This window comes from Anastrepha ludens, chromosome 3, assembly GCF_028408465.1.
Source record: "Anastrepha ludens isolate Willacy chromosome 3, idAnaLude1.1, whole genome shotgun sequence".
In the NCBI taxonomy this organism is placed as follows: Eukaryota; Metazoa; Arthropoda; class Insecta; order Diptera; family Tephritidae; genus Anastrepha; species Anastrepha ludens.
Window position 1 is genome coordinate 129,099,603 of NC_071499.1, and position 24,102 is coordinate 129,123,704.

At 37.3% G+C, this 24,102-nt stretch overlaps 1 protein-coding gene across 1 annotated transcript in view; it reads left to right on the plus strand.

Annotated features, from left to right (window-relative positions):
• Nucleotides 1-24,102, plus strand: part of LOC128859216 (uncharacterized) — a 261,658-nt gene that overhangs the window by 181,413 nt on the left and 56,143 nt on the right. The window contains exon 4 of the mRNA XM_054096011.1: nt 315-353. The gene's annotated coding sequence lies outside the window, so the exon portion shown is untranslated. The remainder of the gene's footprint in view (nt 1-314; nt 354-24,102) is intronic.

Below are 24,102 nucleotides of genomic sequence, written 5' to 3' on the forward strand. Positions count from 1 at the left end.
ATCTGTCATTAACGCGCTGGCAATGGAAACTTTCGCTATCGTTTTTTTGCCTATCTTGTTTATCTACTTTTGTTTTTAATTTTTCACTCTTAATTTGTTATTACCTGTCACGAAAATGTGCACATATGGAAAGTTCATAAACATTTTATTACGGATTAATGTACTCGGTAAAAAAATAAAAATATAAAAATAAAACCTGTTGACACATTAGAGCACTAGACAAGCCATAACAGGCAAAAAAAAACCAGATTTCAATTAGTTTTATGTTACTAAAAACATTAAGTATATAAACAAATTTTTATATTTTATTACAGATTATATGAAATGCCATTAAAACGCTGCTTCTTTAAAGGGTAAGTGGATGTCGTAAAAAATTTAATAGGAACTAACCATAGGTATATACACATATACACATACAAACAAAAAAATTGCAGTTTTCCCACCGGAATGCGTAAATTTTTCAACAAACGAAAATGTGATAAAAAGTACCTTTGCATACCTTAGAAGTCTAGATCAGTCAAGATGTGATGAGTTATTCATGTTTTCCTTAAATCTATCTTCTGAAAGAACTCAAAAATATCAACGACAATGTCATTCAGAAATCTCTGTCGTCAGATAGTTAACGCCCTTTAGAAAAGGTTCCTCCAATTTGTCTTTCCTAGTCGCCTCTTGGCAGGCAATGGCAGACTTTCGAGTGTATTTCGGTCATGAAAAAGCTCCGCATAAAAAATATCTGTCGTTTGGAGTCGGCTTAAAACTATAGGCCCCTCCATTTGTGGAACAACATCAAGGCGTATTTTATCTCGAGTACTTTTATTTTATTTCTTCCATTCGTCATTGGAAAATTCGTTCAAAGTTCCTCAAAGCTTCGAACTCAGAGGCGCTTTGTCTCCTTGCACGTCTTGGCTCATTTATTTTGAAACTCGCATTTCATTTATTCTCTACTATTTTTCTGCTACTACCAAATACTTGCTCACTCCTGCCTCCTATCCCAGAATTTTCGTATGTCCTTTTCAAAAGCTCCCTGGCTTACATGAGGTTCCTTGTCGGCAATTTTTCCCTCCATCCGTAGGCAAATATGAAAAATTTAATTCTTATATTAAAAGAACACATTTCCCTTGGTATTCCACTCTCTGCGCCGTTTGTTGCTTTACTACTTGAACTTACGCCCCATATTTTCAAAGCTAATTCCTCCCTCGTTTGCACTTTTCATTTCATGATCTCGTATGCCCCGACATGTTCACAAGTCAAACAACGAATCATAAAATAATTTCACACAAAACTTTTACTTGTTGGCATTTCAACGAATTTTATGCAACAACAATAATACACACATACATATTTGCATACATGTGAACAACTGCAACATTTTTTCCCGCACGAATCCAAAAATGATGAAACATTACATAAGAAAGGCATCCGTTTCGTTAGCAGTGAATAAGTGCTTGCATGAATGTGTGAAGCCCAGTGCAGTAGAGCATAAATGAAGCTGACAAAGAATGCGAAAGAGTTTCGCACAAAAACTTTATGCACATCTGAAGCTAGGCAATAACTTTGCTTGATGCAAATTAAATTACGAAACACATAACATGTATGCATGCGTTTGTATGTGTGAATGTGTGAGAAAGAAAAGTTTTAGAGTTTTGCTTGAAACAAAATAAAGATTAAAAAGAAATTAATTTACTTAAAGCTCGAAGCCTCAAATATTTAAAGCTTATTTTGCCGTTTTCTGTTTCGAATAGCTGCTCTTGTTCCTTGAATGCATTCGGGAGGAAATGCAGAGGGAGGCAGGCTCACGCTCTTTTGAAATCACTTCTACATATTCCTTGAACATCCTTTCGTTAATCTAGCCAGTCTGGTTAATACCAACACCCTTACTGTCCGATACCTAATCGACGCAAATCAGACAGACGAGTTCATAAAAAATAATAGCTCCTTCACCACAGCTCCTCCACCGCTAAATGAAAGCTCTGCTTGATCCAGTTTTACGAGCAATTGTTGCTTTCAACTTATACTCCTACCAGCACGCATAGGTCCGCAGTCTGTGGAGCTCACGAACTCAAGCAATTGCTACATCTTGGACCAGAGATTAATTAGAATATTACCAACCATTTTTATCTTCTTCTCCAAAATGTGGCACAAACGCCTTATAAACGATCATTAGTTTACGTTTCAAACTTTTTCCAAGAGCTTCTACAGACGTCATGGACAACCCTCAGTCATTCCGTGTGTCCGCCATGCAAAATTTGCTATTTAAAAACTACTATGGCTGCACACAAATGGCATCGGTTCAGAGAGCGGAGCTCTTATCATCTTCTCAATACAGAACAGAGTTCAAAAGAGTTTTTGTGGGAAGCGTCTGGATCTTTAGTCTGCTGAAAGTGCCTTAGCTGTGAGTAGCTATCGTCAAATTAGAGTGAGGAACTTCTGAGATCTTCACAGTTCCGAAAGGAGCTCACATGAGCCTTTTTATTGATACCAAGATGTTTTCAACAATCTTCTGTTCTATTTAAGAAAAACTTATCTTTCGTTGCGGTATCTAAGACCGTACTAGAAGGACCTAAGCCATTTCTCTGTGATATGCTGAAAGTGCCTTACATATGATTAGCTGTCGGTTACTCAGAGTGAAGAACTCCTAAGGTCTTCTTTGTTTAGAATGAAGCTCAAATGAGTTGTTCGTAGACTGTAGACAACTTTTGTCTACTCACAGAATGGAGCTCAAAGGATACCTGAAGTCTTCTTCTTAAAATGGATTTCGATTGACCTTTTCGTAAGCTGTAGACAACTTTTGTCTACTCAAAGTAAGATCTTCTCAATATGGAGCTCAAATGAGATTTTGTGGGAAGCGCTTTAACTTAAGCTGTAAGCGGGTTTTGGCTACAGCAAGAAGATTCTGCGATCATCTCATTGTGGAATGGATCTCAAATGAGTTTTGGTGAGAAGTGCTTGCAGAAATCCTTCGCCTAGGCAGATTGGAAGGCTCCTGAGATCTTTTCAGGGAATGGTTCTGATGTCAGGGTGTTTTCAACTCATAATAAACCTCGCTGGGAAAGAGTTATCTCTCATCAAAGTCAAAAAACACCACTTCAGCCTCTTCATGGATAGTCCATTGAGGTACACTCAAGATTCAACTGCTTGAGCTGCGAAACAACTCTGTTTTCCTCGTGTTAGAACGTCTTTATTTGCTATATTCCAAGCCATTTACTCCGTTCAATAGCCGTTCAATGCATTTCTATTACCCACATTTTCCCCAATATGGCAGCCACACGTCAGGTCGTGTTCATATATAATTACCAAATGCACTAACTCTATGCCACAACTGCAACTACACTACATTAAACAAAACAAGGCTTGCAAAAGCAAAAAACGGGAAAACAAATAATCGCTAGCTACTCCCCAGTCATGTCAATAAAGTTTAAGCTTGTTATCTACATATAGGCGCACAAACTTTTGCATTCAGGCACATAAAACATAAGGCAGCAAATGCGAAATGTTGTATACCACACCGCAAATAATAATATTTAAAGCATGCGTGCGCGTGTGTGTGTATGCAAGTGTTGGTGTACAGCACTCGCTGCTCTGACTCCCACACTGGCACTAAGCCCTGGGTCACACTGTAGTTCTATGAGTTGTTAGCTGACCAGCGGCTTCCACATTTATGCCAGTTTGTTAAGCTGCGCTGCTCACCCAGTTTTTTATTCCTTTTTTTAATTTTTGTTGCAGTTTTGCTACTCTTTTTGGTTTATTTATTTTTTATGCCCGGCCACTCTTGTCTGTGTGCCTGCCATTTTCTATCCCGCATTTCCGCTGCCACCCGTCTAAGCGCATGCTGATTGCTAGTTTGCCATCGCCACAATGCCACCTATTTTTTATCAACTCACAGGCAGCAGCAAGCTGTGCCACATTGATTTTTTTTATTTATGCCTGTCGGTTTGCTGGAAAAGTGGGTTGCTCTCTATCTTTACGCCATTCTTTTGCTTGCTTGCGGTCTGTGTTGTTGGTTTTGTATTTTGTATTTTTTACTTTTTATTATATTTATTTTATTTTCGACTACACGGAAGTTCCTCTTCGACTCTATTGAAAACTTTATACCATTATCCTATTCACATCCTGTCGGTTGCCTGCATGCTGTGTAGATGCTGCTCAGCTGAAGCGTTCAGAGCAGCGACGGAGGCAACAGCGGCAGTGCTCGGGCGTACAGAAAAGTGCGAGTTTATTTGAATGGACGAATTTTATTTGCACAAAAGCAATTGCTGCAGCGATAGCACTGGAACTGGCGAGAGTGCGAAGAATATTTAAGTTTTGAAAATTCGAACTGATATGCGAGAGCAGGTCATTGGATTTAAGAAAGAAGTTAGCAAAACAGTTTAAAACTTACGCAAAAGCGGATCGTTATAATGAATAGGCTTTTTGGGGCACTCGCCAGCAATTATTTTGGTCAACTGGTAAGAGCATGCAAAGAAAAATTTGTGCGATTAAAAAAATTCTGTTTTAAGTTCCACAAAATTGTATATCTCCTAAGTAGGCCTTAGTTGTTCGTAAACTTGCAGCTGACTTCATTTCGTCGCCTCCTATTGACCCTCTGCTTGCCGCCACTTGCTCCACAAAAGCATGAAAATCAATTTATGCCGGCTCGAAGTTTTGTGGCAAATGCGCAAACGAAAAACCGAAATTCACAATTTAAACACACACAAGAAGAATGTTTCTTTGCTCTCGTATTGCTAACAGTTCGAGCGAGGGAAGTGCAGAAAACTTTGCCAACCAAGCAACCGAGCAGGGCAAGTGTATTATACCTAGCTGCGGCAGCAAGAAGACTGCAAGGCAACAAACACCACTTCAGCACAAAAGCAATGTTGCACTCGAAAGTAAGTAGTTGTTGGCCAACCAACGAATTATAAAGTATTTAAAATGGCATTTGAAATTGCCAACTTTTTGGACTGACTGCCGCCCACACCACACCACACCCAACACGCAGCACAGCAACCTCGAGCTCCACCAGCCACCAGCATGTGGGCCACTCAACCGAAGCGCCTGCCGTTCAACCACTGTGCCAACCACAAATTCGTACCCACTCTATAGGCGGTGGCGCACATTGTAAGCAACAATAATAACCCGTTCAAAACGAACAACTCGAAAAAGTTTTGTGCTGTTGTTGACTCACAAATAATTGTTGCATGGAATTTGTGGCAACATTAAAGGCACTCAACACTAAGCGTTGAGTGATCGTAAAGCTGGAGTGAGAGCAACTGAAAGCTGAGCTGGGGAATAAGCATTCGCAGCTGGAGTGCAGCGTTTGTGGGGATATGGATGGGGCGCCGAGCAGCCTCTCTTCGAGAAGTTCAAATGCCAAAATGGCAATAGTGCAACTTTTCGACCATTCGTTGAACGCTTGACCGCATGCAAAATGTCTCGTTGATGCGCTAACGCAGTGACAAAGTTGCCAGACTGTTGCTCAACACTTGGGAGAAATTGAGTGGCATAAACGCCGCTAAACAGAAAAGTTAGCCCCCAAAAGAGTCGGCCCACATACAAATTCGGCGCAAAGAAATAAAAAGAAACAAATTCGAGACTTGTTTCGAAAAAGTAAAGCACAGGAAATAAATATTTTAATCGAAAAACTCCTTGCAAGTACTAAAAGCCTCCAAACTTAAAAGTTTACCGAATGGAAGTTTGCGCGATAACCACTTAAGCGATTTTGGCCGAATTTAACAAATCGCGCCAGTCCTTTCACACTAAGTGAAGAGAAGTCCTTCCCTACCTGATCTTTCCAACGCAGAGGAGGCCTTCCTTTTCCTCTGCTACCACCAGCTGGTACCGCATCGATAACTTTCAGAGCCGAAACGTTTGTGTCCATTCGGAGGACATGATCCAGCCAAAGAAGCTCCTGGATCTCGCCTAACCATTATACATATATGATCTACATGAAATTATTCAAAAATATTGTTCGGCAGCGCAATTATTGAAACCAACCTCAAGGGGATGGACCTATAAAAGGCTGTTGATGGTATTGGTCCAGTGATAATCCTTGGCTGGGTATAAAACTCCTTTAAGGGGGCACAACTCATTAACCTCACTAAGAACAAAATGATTGAAATGCTCACATGCATTCTGAACGGTCACTCGTCTCCAGAGACACCATTACATTTACTGCTCGAATGTAATATCATATGGAGAAGGAAAATATAAATCTGCTGTGGCAGTAAGAGTGGCTCATATGCTCAGCACAGCCCAGCCTCATCCTTTTCTGAGGAAAATTGGCTCTTGAGAAGAGGATGCAATGAACTAGAACTTATTTTATCTTAACTTAGACCTCACTGTCATATGAATATCAGTCGTTCTGTATGTCAATCATTTTTCTTCATTCTAATAATTTTCCTTTCTGGTAACACCAACTCCGACCCCCTTTCTCACTTACAATCGGCAGCTAAACTGTTCTGTTTTCAAACTTTTGCGAATATTCGAAGCAAAAGTTCGGTCAGTGACAGCCGGATGAGAATTTTGCAATTTAAAAAAATATTTAAACAAAAGCAACTATGTATCAGTATTTGGCTTCAGAATTGCATACAAAAGCTAATATAATTGCGCATTCATCAGCATTCGACTATTGAAACTGTGGAAGCTTAATAGAAAACGTTTTCATACGCAGACGTCAATTACATTTAATAATCAACCACGACACAAGCTAGCCCACATACTTAGTCGCACTTGCGAGGTATTGCGTGGAGCTACAACAAGTGCACATAAATCAAGCTACGCCTCGCTAGTGAAGTGTAGTAACCAATGCAGCGTCCATCGGCGCGGAAATGCTGCACCCACGTCAATTTTCTTAGTTGATTGACTGTCAGTTGGATAGCGGGCGCATATGAAAACCACACTGCCAGCTCTAGAACTGCTGCAGCGACATTGTGGAAATAAAGAAGATAAGCAAAACTAATGAATGCAGTGTAAGTGGAATTTTAAATTGAAGTCATTAATCAAAATGAAAAACTTAATCTCGCGAACAAGTTTGGGCACAAACTGTAAAAGCAAGAATTGGAATGGTATGGACAAAGTAAAGGGTAAAGGCGGAGAGATGTGAGATTTCAAAATGAAGTTTTGCTATGAGTTATAAGTTTTGATATAAAAAATCAGAAATCGAATCAGCTGATAAAGCATGGACGCGTCGGAAAATAGAAAATAAAATAAGTAAAAGGAAAAACTATGTTTAATGGAATAAAGCAAATTAGTTCATTGTATTGGAAACTCAACAACGTGACGTCTAGAAAGTGTGGGCAGAGAGTAGCGAAGGATTTGTAAAGACGAGGGAAGAATTGGTTTTAAATCAGTTGCAGCATTAGGTCAGACCACACTGTGTGACTCATTTACTGAAGTAAAGTAAACTTTTTTTATCATGCCCGCATCTCTTTCAAGAATGAAAATTCCATAGTTAGGATTATCCGATTTATAACAAATACGAGTGCGATAACTTTTGCCCATTGCAAAGGCAGTTACAGGGCTCCTAGGCCCTCTTTGAAAACAAAAAAAAACACCTAACCAGCTCATTTTGACGACCGCCGTAGTCTAGAGAGTTTATGCGTGAACACCAGGCAATGCTCCTCATAACTCCTCCTTCGGGTGGCGACATAAAACTGTAGGTCCCTCCATTTGTGGAAAAACATCGAGATGCGTACCAGGAATAAAAGGGATAAACTCCAAAAACAGGGATGATTTCATTTATCATCAAAAATCAAAAAAATGGATAATTTGTTTTAACACTTTATTTGCATCAGGTCTTCTTTAGGTAGGTCCTTTTGATGCTTTTTGTGTATCACTTTCGGTTCTTAAAGAAAAACTCTATCGTCTAGGGCCTCTCAGCCTAAGTTCGCTGCTCAATACCTGATTCAAGTGTTTAATCTTCACTCAACCCCACAACTATGAGAAACTCATTTCCGTTCAATTTCAAAGCGCAAATCGATTCTTACCACTTAGGGTTCGAATCAAATTATTTATTTATCCACTTACGGATGTCTTTAGTGTTAATTTCTTTTCTTTTATTGCTGTTTATTTCTTTGCCTTTCTCATCGGCTATCCATTCTGCAATCTTCTTTTTGTATTTCAGTCCATCCAACTATTCATTCACTGCATGAGAATATCGCTGCAACCATCGAGAAGTCTTCTGCCACTTGAAACCCGCTATTTAACAAAACTGATTGCTGCTTATTTCCTTCTTTGTTCCTTTTGCACTATTTTCACATGCAATTGGCGCATAAAAGATTATTGAAAATTTCACCTTCTTACTGCTCCATTGGCGCAACTATCCATCGCCTGCTCTTCACAGCCTTTTAGTGCAGTTTCGTGTGCCATTGAAGCGCTACTTTGCCACGACCATTGATACGTTTTCCAAGTATTATCCCAGGCAGTGGCATGGCACTTAAGTGTCCATAAACTTGGACTGCAGCATAGCACTCGTGCAGATGTGTGTATGTGTGTGTGCGTAGACAATTGACTATAGTTGAATGTCTGTGGGTGAAATAAGTGCCAGTGGTCATTGTGTTCGTACTTAAACAATTGACAGCTTCGACTCAGAACTGAACAGTTCAAATGGTCAACGTTAGTATTGAGCGCGAGGCACTCAAATGCTGCGGCGAACTTAATGCTCGGTGTTGTTGCCTCACCAAATATTGTAGCAATTGCATTTAATTGTAGTTTGGCAGCACTGATCTCGTCTTACCACTGAGCGCAATTGAATTGAATTCGCTTGTGAGTTGTCAGTTGTCAGCATGTCGGCTCAATGGCAGCGTTGCTCATTCATTGCTGGCAGTGATGTGAGTCCGTCGCTTTCTTTAATCATTAGCAGGTTTCTATTCGAGTGGCTGCTGCGATATTGAGTTTGCTTTATTGCACTCTTTGCTGCACGAAGTGAAGTTTATTTGCTCGACTGTTCAATTTTTATTGCGATGTTCTGATCTAAGTGCAGCAGCGGTTGTGCTTTCAAGTGATTTGATATACTTTATACAGTGTACTATACTCTCTTCAGTGGACACCTACGGGATTGAAAAATCTGCCCGCCTGTAAGAGGTGTCCGCTTGTGGGAAGTGTCCGTTAGCAGAGGGCACTGTAGATATATTTATTTGCCTGTAGTTTTACTGTTATCAAGTGGAGTAGAAAGGACTTGCCATTTTGCGCAAGATATCTTTAAGGGCCATATCTCATGGCTTGTACCCTGTAACAAGCCTCTTATAGGACGACTTAAAGGTGATATTACGCTTCAAAAAATAACTAGCGATGGCAAATAAGTTCCATATCCAAGCACCGAAGGAGAACGTGCCCAAATCGCGGGCCAGAACGAGCCAATCCCATTGGGCATAATACTCAACTCGGACGTTTGCAGTCGACACTTGCGCAAAGTGGAGCAGGAGAACGACCAATGCTGAAAAATAGCCACTATGGAGTCTAGAATTACCTTCTCATTTGAGTAAAATCTTTTTCCCGCCAGCCATTTCTTCAAATTGGGGCATAGTCCGAGGGATCCAAAGAAGACAAGTCTGAAGAATAGAAAGGATGGGAAACGTGTTGGAACTCGATTTCCATTAATTTTGCGGCCACAACTGCTGAGGCGTGAACCGGTTCTTTGTGGTGATGGAAAAGGAATTCACACGGCTTCCTCTATTTAAACGAATGCAGAACACAAAGAAATTTACCCCTTCTGGCTGAAGAAACTTGGTTTGTATCCCTCCAAAAAATGCTGGTAACTAAATATAACCTCTATAAGTACGGGTGGCCGCCGTAGCCGAATGGGTTGGTGCGTGACTACCATTCGCAATTCACAGAGAGAACGTCGGTTCGAATCTCGGTGAAACACCACAATTAAGAAAAACACTTTTCTAATAGCGGGCGCCCCTCGGCAGGCAATGGCAAACCTCCGAGTGTATTTCTGCCTCATAAAAATATCTGCCGTTCGGAGTCGGCTTGAAACTGTAGGTCCCTCCATTTGTGGAACAACATCAAGACGCACACCACAAATAGGAGGAGGAGCTCGGCCAAACACCCAAAAAGAGTGTACGCGCCAATTATATATATATATATATATATATATACGTATACTATTTCACTCAGAGAGCTACACGAAACCATTGCGGTCTTTTTGAGTTGCGAAAAGTCCGTAGCAATTAAAAGAGAGGCCTCTACTGACACTTATATATATATATATATATATATGTATATATACGACCCTCGTCGCAACTCAAAAAGACCGCAATAGTTTCGTGTAGCTCTCTGAGTGAAATAGTAAACATTAATATTTGAAACTCTATAACTAAGCTGAGTGACTCAGATAGATAATAAAGTAATAATAGTGAAAAACATCGAAATGGTTTTATGAGATTTTAAATTTAACTCAGTCGCATCTGAATCTTTTACGACCTGTCATATTTATTTTAGCTGAATTTCCATTCCTTTAAATTTTACCTCTTTTCATTTTCATTGTTCTCTTCTCTTCCACTACTTGTTTGGTGTTTGAATCTTCCTTTTCCGTAAATTATGAAATATTACCGTAAACCATGCCACACATTAATTTCACTAAGCTCCAACCGAACCGCATCATAATCTACCGCCAACAATTTGACTGTGGCAAATCTCATTCCCGCTCTCAAGCAGTTCCAACAAAACTATGTACACACACAACAACAAAGGCAAAGGCAAAACTATCTTGGCATCAGCTGACAACTGCGTCATATGCCACATACTTCCAGCACAAAAGGCATTCAACCACAAAAGCAGACGAGCACGAATATAAAATTAATGAAAGCATCTCATTGCTAAGTTATTTAGAGATGGAGAAAGAGAATGCGAACGGGAAGGAGAATAAGAAGTAAGAAAAATTAGACAAAGTAATTACAAATGCAATTATGTTAAGCATTAAAATTACATGTTGTTGCACGTACATATGTTGGACGTACATGCGTGTAATATAAATAGTGATTTTACTAGAGGCAATAGCCGCAGTTGCAGTCCCAGAAGCAGCAGCAGCAACTATCCAATCCAATCATCCAACTAGTCATGTTGCAACCACCCACTGATTCCTGCCAGCATACGTTTGTCGCAAACCATACACACTTGCATATAAACTCAAGAAGATAGAAGAGCGCATGCAACTATTCATATTTAGCTGCTCAACCAATATTTCCGCTGTCATCATCATCAGTAAGAGCAGCAGCAGCGGCAGCAGCCTTACCACATTTCGCAGCAAAAAAACTCCACAAAGTACTTACATAGCCCATTATACGTTTGCTTTTACTTCTACTGCTCCAACTTCTACTTGCACTCGCTTGCATTGTGCGCTTTCTTACGTTTGCCGTGCGCCTTCTCGTGGGCGGGTTGCTTGCAACAAAATGACGTTGATAATAGTAGTTCTTTGAATGTAAGTGCCACTACATGCGAGTTGTATGCAGCTGAATGAGTTGGTGTGAATGTTGCTGCGGCCTGGCTTATGAGGCACCCAAGAAGTTTACTTTTGGGGCACGGCGCGCGCGGGTTTAATGGGATATTTCGTTTTGTCGCCTGCCTCGGACACTCGCCTTAGTTAGTGTCGTTTAGCTGTCTTCCGCATTGTAAGCACCAAAAAAGTTGCCGCGAAGAAACTCTATCTTGAGTAACTGTGTGTGTGCCTCTCTTCGCTGCACACACTGCTGCCTCTTTTGTCATACATACTTTTAAGCTGCAATTTTTTTCAACCGCCCTTAGTCATTGAGTGCTTGCAGCATCATGTCGCTTGCCGCCGCCACTGCCTGCTCGTCAATTTCCTTCCCCTTCCTTTCACTGCTACTTATCGTGCGTTCTTCCCCCTCTTTTTTATTTCTATTTACCCTGCAGATTTTTGTCTGCCTCCATTCAACGAACTTAAATTGTTGGTAATTTTTTTTTTTTGCTTCTTTCTCCAAACGAAACTTCAAACTGCGGCCCAACACTGACAGCTGATGTAATTTTTTCTCACTCTTTCCGCTGCAATGTACGAGGTGGGGCTACTGTTTAACGAGGCTGACTGTGATTTTTAATTTCATACGCATTTACTTTTCATTATCTTCAATTCCAACTCCGTCTCTAACTCTGTAATGCCCCAAGCGCGAATTCTCTTATTCGAAACAGTGCTGGAAGCCTTCAGAACGCATGCCTTTTTCTCTTTCATGGCTTCAATGCACTTTAGTATTGGTATGTATGATGGATATTTCACTTTAGGAAAATAGAGAAGTCAGACCACATAAGATCTACCGAATAAGGAGGATGGTCTAACCCTGGGTTAGTTAGAAATCTCGCGGCAGTTGATACGATATGAGTTAGTTCATGCCTTAATGGGAACTTCACGCTTCTTCCACCATTCGGGTTCCATTTCTTCCTTAATATTTCCCGGTGTTCCGCCAGAGCGTGAATGCTGTAAGATGCTAATAGCTTCACCTTCAGGAATTCAGCCTTGAAATTTCATGTGAAATTCCTATCTCAACTGTTTTACTTAAGATTTTTCAGGCGGAAAAGGAAGCACAAATTTCAGGTGAGGCTATATCTATGTATATTGATCTATTTAGTGCACCAAGATGTGCTGCGTTCGAAAGAGAAGGTTTAATGCATATTTCTTCTACAGCAGCATCAGTCGCTGGTTATTCAACAGCCGCACCTTGTATGTACGTACAGTACATGCGGCTGTCCACCCAAGCTTATGCCCAAGCGCTGTGCGCCTCTGCCGCGCAACATGGGCTGTCAGGCGACTCTTCCGTTCGGTATGCTGATCTGCTCAACTCAGCTCACAAAAGCGCTTTGTCAGCTCTTTTCAAATTATGAAAATATTTATTTACATGCGCATAACTGTGTGTGTGCTTTGCACCCTGTGGGTATAGCGAAAAAACCCAGCACACAATTGCATTGAAAAGTTTTAACGATTTTTGGCGTTTCACAATTGCTGTAGCAGTTTGCGAAAAAAGCGAAAGAAATTAACGAAAAAATTGTGACATTTTTTGTTGCTTAAACGAAAAACGTGCGCGGCACAAGTAAAGTTCATAGGATGTGGCAAATGTGAAGCGAAATTAAAATAGCCCGTCAGCAATTTTTAAATAAGCTTTTAATAAAAAAAGACTTCATTTTGGTAGCGGGCAAGGAAGGATTGCTGTATGCAAGAGAGGTTTACATATTTGCTGAAATGTGCATGCAGTTATTGGGAGAGTCTATTTGAGTGGCTTCTAATAAAACCAGCTTGACACTTAACGAAAGGTCGTAACTCCGTTATATGGAGCCAATTTAAGTCTGATAGCAGGTTACCTCATCGGTCATAATGAACCTAGTTTGGAGGAGTCTACTTATTGCGGAATGCCGACTAAATCTGTAGGAGGTTGAGATGCCCCAACATCTTATATATAAAAATGGAGACGTTTTTTTGTGTTCGTTAGTCGCCGATTCACGCCTAAACGCATTCACCGATTTCAATCAAACTTTCACAGATCATTGGTATTGGTCCATAGATGGTTTATGTGAAGTTTTAAAGAAATCGGTAAAAGTATGCGTGCGTTGTGTAAGTGTGAAAAATACAATATTTGCGTGTTTCCCTTATACGGGCATTACGTATACGGAATGAGAATACACGCAAATGAATAGAATATACACTGACATGAATAACATTGTTTCGATGTTGAGTGACGTATGCGACTGTATTATTCGTAACGCAATAGTTGTCCTCTCTTTTCTTTCCTTTTTATGCATGCGTGACACGGCATCAAAGCCCATTGCTTTTTTTTTAAACTGGGAAAATATTTTGAGCTTCATTTGAACGTTTTATGATTTAGATAAAATAAAAATTCGTTAAATATATTTGATTCCATTAATAACCATAAGCCTGTATTTTTCGAAATTCAAAGTTTTTGGTCAAATATTGAAACGTTTACTTAAATTAAATGTTAAATACATATATATAAATGCGCAAATGTAAAAGTTCAGATGGATTTAAAATATACGAAATTATTCAGCGGTTGAATCCATACATTTTTTGAAATCCATCAATATGGATCGACAGTCGCCATAAATGTTCTTTTAAAAAATAAAATGTGTTAATTTGATGGTAGCTCGAGTATTAAGATCAGGTTTCTATTAGTATAACTTTGTTCATGGGTTTGAGTAATTTTTTTGTGGTGAAAGTCTAATGAATGTACAATGGGACATAAAAAATCAGTAGAAGCATTGGATAGAACTTTGAAAGATTTACGTAATAATCAAGAAATATTTGGTGGCGCTTTAATATTATTGTCTGGTGATTTTCTGCAAACTTTGCCAGTAATTCCCCGTTCAACACCAGCAGATGAATTAAAAGCATGTTTAAAGACATCCCATTTATGGAGGCACGTAAAAACTTTGACTTTGAAAACAAATCTCCGAGTTTATTTGCAAAATTATGCATCGGCTGACGAATTTTCAAGACAACTTCTGAAAATAGGAAATGGACAAATTCCTATTGATGCTGCTACTGGCTTAATCACTTTGCCAGATAATTTTTGTAATTTCGCACACACAAAACAAGAATTAGTTTCAAGTGTTTTTCCAAATATTGCGCAAAATTATCAAAATCACAATTGGTTAGCTGAAAGGCAATACTGGCTGCGAAAAATAAGGATGTTGGTCAATTGAATGCGAATATTTTAAATGATGTGCCCGGTGAGATTGTAACATTTAAATCAATTGATACAGTTATAAATAAATATGACGCTGTAAATTATCCAACAGAATTTTTAAATTCCTTGGATTTACCTGGACTGCCGGCTCATCGCTTACAATTGAAAGTTGGTGCACCAATTATTTTACTTAGAAATTTAAATCAGCCACGATTGTGTAACGGAACAAGATTAGCAGTCAAAAAGGTCATGAAGAATCTTATTGAAGCAACAATTTTAAAAGGAAAATTCAAAGGTGAAGACGTATTGATTCCGCGTATTCCGCTGACTCCACCAGATTTAGCTTTTGACTTCAAAAGATTGCAATTTCCAATACGTCTTGCATTTGCAATGACAATAAACAAAACACAAGGAATTGACTTAGAATATCAATGCTTCTCCCACGGACAATTATATGTATCATGTTCACGCGTAGGTAAGCCATCAGGGCAAAACAAAAAATGTAGTTTACGCAAAGGCTTCGTGTTAGTTTGAGTTTAAAATTGACATTAATTTAATATTGTAAACAAAGAATAAATACACATAGAGTGAATTTAAATCGAGTGTTCATTATTCATTTCTAATTTTGAAACGCCTAGCGAAGCAGGCAGAGGGTCCGCTAGTTTTTTATAAGATTGTACGGCCGTGGCTGAATAGGAGCAGTCGGAAACGGCTTTAAACTGTAACTTGGTAGGGAAAAAGATTATCTTTATACTAATACAGACAAATTGTTCATCATATATATATATATATATATATATATATTTAATTGGCGCGAACACCCTTTTTGGGTGTTTGGCCGAGCTCCTCCTCCTATTTGTGGTGTGCGTCTTGTTGTAGTTCCACAAATGGAGGGACCTACAGTTTCAAGCCGACTCCGAACGGCAGATATTTTTATGAGGAGCTTTTTCATGGCAGAAATATACTCGGAGGTTTGCCATTGCCTGCCGAGGGGCGACCACTATTAGAAAAATGTTTTTCTTAATTTAGGTGTTTTCACCGAGATTCGAGCCTACGTTCTCTCTGTGAATTCCGAATGGTCCTACTGATCCATATCTTCCTAAAACTCTATATTTTCCGCCTCCAATTCAGTTCTTTCGCACCTCCATCCCCGCTGACGCTGAGAAAATCTGCCAACTCACCAAACCGCAACAAGCAACTCGTTTGTCGCTAGCAGCACCAAAATATGCTATCAGCAATTTAATTATAAACACGAAAAATTCCGCATTTCACAAGCGCTGATGGCAATGACGATCGTTCATTTTGGCATAATTTTTTTCAAACTCAAAACCTTTCTTTTCCCCCTTTTTCGACGCTGCCCACCCCACTTTCACTGTCACTTTGCCCCCAAATGTTCTATCTCGGCATTCGCAAAAAGCGAAACCGTTAGAATGTCAACAACGCTATCAAATTAATTCCAGCATTTTCACGTTCAATTTTTTGTTGGCGCATTGTCGTTGCTAGACTGCTGTAGTAACACAAAATGGCAGACAAATGCTAACGTACTCGTAAATAGAGGACTTTGTTGGAGGGAATGGAGAGGTAAAAGATACCGTGGCTAGTACAGTTGAGAAAAGTAGTTGATTTGTTCGAGTTGCAGGGGCGGTGTGAGTTGAGGTTGATGGGGGTTTTAAAGACTGTTTGTGCGACAAGCGCCTGTCGCTTCTCACTCTATCTATCTGTCTATCTGTCTGCTTGCTTATCTGACAACCGGACAGGCATCCAGCTATCCAGCCAGCATAGTGAAGTCAACGGTTTGCGCATTTAAATTAAAAGTAAATACGAAAACGTTGCGCAGCCGAAAAAAACGCCAAGACTTGCTCGGCGACAAAAGCTGACAGCCTCAGCTACCAGCGTGCAAACAGCAGTTTGCAATGCCACAACGTTGCATTTACATATGCACGACTATGTGTTGTTGGCGCTGCTGCTGCTTGCCAACTCGACCAGCATTACGCGCACATCGTGGGGACACATGAGAGGACCATAAGCTGCTTGCAACTTCTCGACTTTTTGCCACACACAGTACAATGTGGTGCCACCCTCTGCCTCTTTTGCCGCTCTGTTTCTCACTGTTATCTCTGTTCCTGCTTTTCACTTTCTTTTCTTTCTGCTGGATTGTTCAGTTAGTTTGTTTACTTGCAGTGGCCTTCCTTAGCGTATCCTGCCAGGTGCAGCCACTGCCTAGCCAAGTAGTATGCGAGCGTGCATTTGTGTTCGTGTATGTGTGTGAATTCTAATTTACTTATGGTAATCAAATAAAAACTCAATTGTGTGCAGCTGCTTTGTGATGTGGTTGGTGAAAGAAAACGGGTCAGCAGGACTAACTGAGCGCGTGGATAAGTCAGTGAGAGTAAAGTACCGTAGTCGCGTGAATGCCACTTTTTCTTTTTTAATTTTTTATTTACCACTTTTTTATAGTTCGCGCTATTATAACGGATAGTAAAAGTATTATTCGTGTTGTAGGACTAAAAGTGAGCGAGTGGATTATCCGATTAGCGAGAAAAGTGATTGTTTTGCATCTGCGAAAACAGAAGTTAGCGGTTGAAGAAGACAGAATATTGAATAAATATTATCAATATTATAGAACAAAATAAAATCTCCTCAGCTAAATGAGTGGCAAATAAATTAGATTGACAGCTCCGCTGCAACCAGGAATATAGCTCAGAACGATTAGAAGGTCGTTAGTAAAAGTGAATTTCAACGCTTAGACCGCCAAACAATTATGAGTGAGAGGGAGCCTATATCAATAGTGAGCCTCATTACGGAGTGTTATTGGTTTTTGACATACCTATATTGTAATTTTATTTGCAATCTGCAGCTGAAACAATAATCCTTGCTCGATTCTTTCCTTTTCCAGTCAGGGTTGCTTAGGTAGTGAAAGCCAATCTACTTTGCATTTAGACCAAAGCTGTCAGACAAAAAATTTTAAATGTGGGGCCACGGTGTGAGAAATGAACTTCAAGTGAGTAAGTGTCTCCTCCTAATTTGCACTAAAATGAGAATTTTCAATATCTCGTGCATTCGAGGTCACGCACTTCCGAACTCCGCTCACCTCGCGACCTTAAAAAGGCTTTAATGACATCTCTTCTTCATCTTCTTCTTCCTTGCTTTTGTGCCGTTTTACTTGAGATCAGCTCTCCTAGTACGAAACGCCAAATTTTCCGATCTTGGCTCGTCTCGGTGTTTAAATTCGCACGTTTCAATCGCTTTCGATCTGCTTCGTCCATGTGTGTTGGGGTCGCCTTGGCTTCCTCGGCGCCGTAACGATGTTTAGAAATTTCTTTGTAATTTTGGATTCAGGCTTTCTCTGGACATAAACATGATTTTAAGGCTTCCACGAGTGTATTGGTTTGGTACTTTGACCCATATTGACCATCTCAGTATTTTCATTTCTGCTGTTTGCAGTTTTCTGTCGTGGGGCTTTTTTAAGCCCAACATTCGGCTCCAGAGTGGAACGCACAGCCCTTTAATGGATTCTGCCACATGTTCCATTTACGCGCAACCAAGGATACCCATTGACCTTCAAGGCAAAACTTACCAACGCACTCTTGTTCTGAGTTGCCAGTTAGTAATGAGAAAAGGTCATTTACTATTTTACTGAGCTTTATTACTATTTGCTCGTCTCACAAGTTCTAATTTTCAACTCCGATGAAAGCGCCCTCGAGGGTGCCCAGTTTATTGAAAGCAAGAACTACCTTAATGAAGGAGTTTTCTTGAAGCTTCATTGTGCGTTAATCGGCGCTGAGAACAAATAATGAACAGTTAATAACGAGGAAGTGGTTATTAAGCTATTGAGAGTCTTGCTTCATGAATCACTTAAGGGGGAAGTCTACTGTGACAAGGGAAAAAACAGGCTTATTTTCCGAATTTTATTTCTAACAAAATATTGCTCGTACATAAAATCTATTTAAACTCTTATCTTATATTATTATATATTTAAGTTTTTGAAAAAAAAATTTTAAGTCAAAATATTCAAAATGGCCGCTGTGGCACTTCTGCAAGCGCAGGTCCGCTTTTCTTAGGTGCCTAAACGGTGTACATGAAATCTTACGTTTCGGTGATCTAAAACAAAAAAACAAAATATTGTTATCATATACATAGTATTGACTCTCGTCTGACGTAGGATTATGTCGATAAAAAATTTTGGCGTTGAAAAAAAAATTCTTGAAATTTTTTTCTTTTTTTTTGCCTAAAATTGATGTTACTATTGTTTATAACAATTTAACAAATAACGATATCAAAAAAATCCTATGTCAGACGAGAGACACTATTACAGAGAATATATAATTAAATTTTTAAGCTGATTCATTTATCAGAACTCGAGATATCGTGTACACCGTATACAAAAACTTAGTTTCGAGAAAAATGCGTTTAAAGTTTCAGTTTTCAGCGTTTAAAGCTTTGGAGCGCTTCGGGAAAAGGTCGAAATTTCAACGAAGAAAAATTTAGCCAGCTGTAACACATATTGTACCTTATTTAAGAGGGTTCAAAGTATTTTTTAAGCTAATAAAAAAAAAATCGATTTTTTGAAAAATTCACAGTAGACTTCCCCCTTAACTCTTGAATTTCCATATCTCTGACTTCGAATGTCCAGTTGATTGTAAGCAAACGCGTTCTCAGATCCATCCATTGATGTTACTCGATTTCATGGGATTACCTTCTTTTCTGGCATTAATGGGATTGTCATAGTTTCAGGAAACTATCAAGTAATTATTAAAAAAATTATAAGAAGAAAAAAGCAAAAGTTTTAAACGCAGTTTTGTTCGTTTTTTTAATGGTATGTCCACCCTGTGCCTATGCATAATTGCTTTCTTGTTTATGTTTACAAAAAAGCTTCCTAAAATGTGCAACTAATTCTATGCTCGTTTTTCATGCCAAATTAGCATTTTATTATATTTACTAAGCAAATTTTGTGTCCTGTCTCACTTTCAAAGTTCAGCCTGCTGAAAAAAGTGCAAAAAATTATTCACTCGACTGCAGAGTTGCATTATCTGTGTGTTGGGTTTTGTCTGGTGACAATATTGTCCGTTTTTCTGACAATTTGGCACCGGTTTTTGTGGCAGCTTTTCAACTATGCGTTGTGACTCACACACACTCCTACATTCTCAAGAAGTAAGCATTGCTGAATTTTGTTTGTGTATTTATGTATAGAAAATATTATTTCTTGCTGTATTTTTGTTGTCAAAACTTCTATTTACTTTTTATGTGTTACTTGCTATAAATTTCGAAATTTCATATTTGCGTCTACCAAAATTTGTAGAAACTTGTTTTCCGAACGCTAAAGCTGGTGTCAAGTCATATATGCTGAGGTTGTCAAGTTGTTTGTGTTTTGGTGGAAACGTTTTTTGATAAATTTGTGTTAACTGCCCAAGTCATTAGTTTTAATAATAACATTCTTCTTCGCTTTAAGCAACATTTTGAATTAAAATAAATATAAATAAATAAATCGGCAGAGCCAAGAAGTCGACGCTTATTTTATTGCCAATTTAATGGTTTTAATTGAAGAAGGCGATTAATTTTAAAAATAATTTGCTCTAAGTCTTGAAGGGACCTAAGAGGCAAAGTTTTACGTAAATTTTTAATTTTTTTATAATAGTTTTCAAACTAATGAAAAAATATATAAATTACCACCCACCAAAATTTGTTAATCAATCGAATAGGTAAAAGGAATTTGAAAAGAGGATAACTCACAATTAAACGCAAATGATTAGGCATCGTGGCATTTGCAAATTTCAGTTTTTGCGTTGCTATGGGAATCTGAAAGGGCCAAGATGCGGTTATTTGTACTTAATTGTGAATTTCCCTAATAATACAAAGTCTAAAAATTCTCTCCCTAGTTTTGGGGATCTTTTTAACAAATAATAATTTTTAAATTTTTAGAAAATTTTGGGAATTCTCAATTCAAAAAATTTTAAAATAAATTAACATTTTTAAATATGTCGAAATATAAGAATTGCAGAAATGCGAAAAACAATCAAATTAATTTGTATTTAAAATAAAAAAAATTTAATTTTGAATCAAAACAGCTCAATTGAAATGCTTTTCATTTTTTCTATTATGAAAACCAATAGAAAATGTTTACGTCCCAAGTTGTGAAGGGATAAATAACCAAAGCTTCTGACAAAAAGTTTTTTTTTTTTTAAATTGAAAATCTGAAAAAAAGTAAATATTTTAAATAAAAAAAATCGAATTATAAAAATGAAGTAACATTCAAAGATTTGAAATGAAAAAATTGCAAATTATAAAAGAAATTAATATTAAAATATTTGAAATTTCTTTTCTATATTTTAAAAATATTAAGAGCTAAAATAACCAAGAATGTGACAGATAGAAATATTTTTCAAATAAACAAAAATTCAGATTAGAGAAAAAAATTAATATTGAAATTTTTAAAATAAAATAAAATTGCAAAAAAATACTCAAATGTTTGATTTATTCTTCGAAGTTTTAGAAATAAAATTAGGTAAAATAACGAAAAATTGTGACAGAAAGATATTTTTTTTAATTAGAAAAAAACAATTTTAAATTAAAAAAATAATATTAATATTCAAGTATTTGAAATAAAAACAATTTCAAACTAGAAATAAATTTCCGATATTTGAATGTAATTTTTTTACCGAAAAACATTAATTTTGTATTGTTAATTTTTTTTTCAAATATATTCGAATTTTGAATATTTTTTATTTCAAAAATAATGTTTTTTAAAATTATTGAAATTTTTAAAAGTTATAAAGAAACAGATAAAGGTCGAATTGGCAGTGCTGCTAGTAACTTATTTGTGGAACTTTGAATGTTGTGCAAATATATTTCTATGTATAATAATAAAAAAATAAAAAGAAATTTAATTTTCAAACGCGAATAACCCAAATCCAATTTCAATAATCTTACAATTTCAAAAAATGTATGTCGATATTCAAAAACCAATCAGAAATGGTTTTAGAGTTTTTAATATGAAACTTTTACTTCCGAACTAACTTAATTTTCATCAGGTACACGGATTATTTTTTTCTAATTTTTTAGTAATACAATTATTTATGGAAATTTAAAGTTTTTTTAATTTTCTAAATTTTTAGTTTTTGGAGATGTTAAAATTAAAAAAAAAATCATACCTCTTCGCCACACTCAGAGCAATTTTGTTTTTTATGCTCACTTAAAAATGTTATATGCCTTTTCCGCTAATTTTAGTTTTAATGGCCTAAAATTTTAACAGTAGCAATTTATTTATGACAAAATCGAATGCAAAAGTTTACCTAAAACTCTAAAATCCTAATTTTTTTTATTTAGTTTGAAGCAGTATTTCCGCGCAGAGAAAGGAAAAATCGTGCCGATGTAATTCACGTTTTTATTCTAAGTGCCGTTTTACATTTTTGCCATCGCCTACTATCTAATGTATAATTGTACAAGTACAAAGTTCCATGTAAGTGAAGTATAGTTGTTCGTATAAGAGAACAGGATTGGTTTGCAGTGTTGTATTTAGAATTCAACATAGTTCATATAAAAAATTGTATTATTCATTTCCCCAAAAAATCCAAATCAGAACAAACTTTAAATATCAATAAAAGCGCTTGTTTCTATCATTTTGTTTACTAATAGTTTACGCTTCAGTATTTGTTCTCTCTGGAATGAATTATATTTACGCTCTCTATTTTTTCACAACCAGGAAATTGTTTTCAAAAATATAAAAACCATTGTAGTATTTTTTATGGTTTCATAGGAAATCACGCGCTAAATTACGGCCATTGGACAAATTTTCTGTGACATATTCCATTATGCGCAGCAAAAAATGTTGCAAATAATAGGGTGACTCACACACATTTCGCTTTCACGCGTACTAAGAATTAATTAGCAAACTAACAGCTAACACAAATTATTGGCTAACAAGATTTTATGAGGCATGGCATTACTAATACTTATAATTACAGATATGCATTTTATATTTAATGAATTTTAATTTAAAAAAGTTTTTTTCATTAGAACAGTAAGTCTTATTAACTACTACCTTTGTTTTTCCACACCCTGTATAAGAGCTTTGCATATTTCATTGGAGTTTTCGCTGAATGAGAAATGTGGCAATTATGCATTTTCGCGTGTGAAATCAAAGCAAACTCCATAGAAAAGTAAAAGAGATGAAAGCAAAAAATTTGTTTCGCCTGCAAAAAAAATCAATTCACTTTCGCTTTGATCAACATTTCCGGCGTCATCGATGCTGTCACGACACAAAAAAAAATAGTTGCATATGCATTCATGAGAGAAAAACGAGTATGCAAAAAAATAAATAAATAATAACAAAGGTCGTTAGCGGATGGCCTTTCACAGCTGGCAGCCAAAAAATAGTCACTATTTGTGGTAAGAAAAAACTAAAGAGAAAAACTAAAAAAAAAAGAAAAAACACAAAAACAAACATAAGAAGTAAAAAAATATCACAAATCATGGCAGCTTTAAATTATACCAGTTTCTGTTATTGTTTATAACCATAATTTTCTGCATTGTGCTTGTGTGCGTATGTGCGCTCGAAAAGCTCGATTTTATTAGTTTTCATTGGTTTATTGCCGCTTATGCTATTTCGCTGTTTTTTATCGCCTTTTTGTGTTACTTTAAATTGTTTCGACTATCGATGGCAATTTGCTACATGTCGCACACCGCAGACACACACGCACGCGCACTTAGCCCCTATCCATGCTGCCTGCAACTATAAGCCAATAAAGCAACAAAAAGCCATTTAACCGGCTTCACTTTCGCAGCTATATAACGGCATTTTATTACAGCAACGTGTATTTTATTTTTGTTTGGCGTCGAATGTTGCCAGTTGTTCGTTTTTTATACTTATTTTCATATTGTTTTCCGGTAATAATGGCATACAGATTTTAACGTTTCGGCAGCACACATTTTTCTGCGCACAATTTCTGTGGCAATTTTTCGTGCGCTGACCATTATTTGCGATCTTTTAATTTTTTTCGGCATTTTTGTGGCAAAGAAGAAATCCATTGCAAATGTACTAATTTTTTTTACAATTTTTACACTCATTTTATTTCATTGCTAGTCGCCTTAGTTCATGGGTGATTTTTTTTCCCCCCATTAATAAATTTCGTTATTTTCTGCATTCCATTTTATTTCTTCATTTCGCTTTCATTTTTAAAGGTTAGCGTAACAACTGTCACTTTCAGATGTCAGTTGTGGGCCAAATCTATCGGTTATGATTCACTGCAAATACAAACAACAAAAATTTCAGAATTGATAAACAGTTTCACATGTCGGCATCATCATAAAAGCTGAATTAAGTGTAGCTTATATGATTTTCAAAATGAAAAGGAAATGTTTTTTTAACGCTGGTGAAAAAGCTAGTAGAGTAAAAAATTTAGAGCATAACTTTCAGTGATAAGAAAATTTTACTCCGAAAAAAGATATAAAAACAAACAATTCGTAATTTGTTCCTAAAGCT